We start from the raw sequence: 2,043 nt of genomic DNA on the forward strand, positions 1-2,043 counted from the left end.
GACCGCAGCGCCACCTCCGGTCGACTGTGCAGCACCCAAAAGCTCTCCTAGACTTATCCAATGCAGTCAACTCCATACACTCGCCGAATCTACAATTCTCCACCTCGAATCTACAATTCTCCACCTCGGCAAACGTTTTCCCAAAAACTAAGCCGACACTGACCATACCAAACGCCATGGCAACGGACTCATGACAACGGACTCCATCCACAACAAGTCGAGACCCAAACGGGAGTGCGAACACTCACCCCAACCAACAGTGTCTACTCACCAAATCGGCTGCATCAAAACTGACTGCCTACGTATCCTCTTGCCCGAGGAATCAAGCCTTCACGTAGTTCACCTAATGGCCTCCAAAGGCCCTCAATCCAAAAGAAGAGTTCTCAACTCTTCACCAATACCAACATCCAATGTACGACTGATAGCATCACCAACGGTCCCAAACTGAAACGATCCAAACACCTCCACCTGAGGTGATCCAATGGCCGTATCCAAGTTATATCCAGCAGCTGCACTCGGATCTACCAACTCATCATTCACATCTGAATCCAAATAACTCCCACACTGTGCCATCTCAGTTGGAACCCTAAATAATGCAGAATGAACTGGAGTATGTGGAGTAAGATCCACCCAATGTGGAGTAGCATCACCCTCCACCCGCTGTGATATCTCACTGATCTGATCAATACTCTCTACCTGCCGAGAGTCCAAAGTGACATACCTGCTCAGACTAAACTCAGAAGCCCTTAATTGATATCCAAAAGAGCCTCTGAATCCTAATCGTGCAATCAGATCCAATCTCACATCTATGATGTGACCAAGTATTGGGTAGCCAAATATCCGACGCTAACCAAAATCTAAAGCAGCTCCATCAGATCTAACAATATCTAACGTAGCAGTCGGTAACCTCATAAGATAGCCCAAACGTGTCGAATCCCGAATACCAAATCCACTGCTTGACAACCAACGTCGATCCTTCTCCAGAAAAGAACGGCCCACTAAATCCGCCATCTCATCACGTCGCCCCACTGTCTCCTCTCCTCTGAAGTGTCTCCACCTGCCATGAGCTCGGCACCAATGCAAGAAAGAACCCCTACTAGAACTAGTACGATGGGTAGCATTTCTTCCCATACAGCTCCTCCAACTGTCGCAGACTACTAGGGCTTCATACCAACGGGACTTGGTTCCAACCCATAAATGCCTAGTACAATCTCCAACATAGGAAACAAAATAAGGATTACCTCCCAATGATGCCTCCATGGAAGGCCCCCCAATGCCTGACTGAACACCTCCAATAAGACCCCTCGATCGGTGGATAGAAGTGCCCAACTTCACCTCTGTCTTCTCGCTCATCCTAATGTGCTCAAAGGACTTCAATCTACAAGTCATAGCACTCCTCAACAATCTGTGCACGGCATAACCAATAATATATCCCAGCACCAAACAATGCCACAGTCTAGTCAAAGAAGTCGTCAGCGCTCTATCAATCACCGTGCTCCCAAGCAGATAATATAAGTTACTTCTCCTGACGCCCTTCATCACATGTTGCCTCTAATACCCCAAGTGAAATGATGTTCTTCCTCAGTTGAGAAACGAACCTCACATCAACCAACTCCCGAAACATCACATCACTCGTCCGAATCTGAACGGTACCAATACCACCAATAGGACATCTGCGATCATTACCCATAAGAACAACATCCCTTCTTTCCAACTCCTGAAAGCTGAAGAACCAATCCCTCATAGGGCATATGTGGTAAGTAGCACATGAATCCAACATCTACTCGGTGGACTCGGCAACAACAACTTACAGAAAAGTTGGGCACGAATAGCCCGAAGAATATGAATCTGAAATATCGCCGCTAGCTTTAGTAACATTCACCTCTGAAGCTTGAATAGCTTTCCATTTATTCTTCCAGACTTGTAATTTTAGGCATTCGGCTTTCCAATGTCCATCATCTCAACAAAAGACATACTGATTCCTACCCACTGCAGGATGTCCCCCTCTAGACTGCGACCTCCTACCACGGTTTGGACTTCTAG

Source organism: Asparagus officinalis, chromosome 3, assembly GCF_001876935.1.
Source record: "Asparagus officinalis chromosome 3, Aspof.V1, whole genome shotgun sequence".
NCBI lineage: Eukaryota > Viridiplantae > Streptophyta > Magnoliopsida > Asparagales > Asparagaceae > Asparagus > Asparagus officinalis.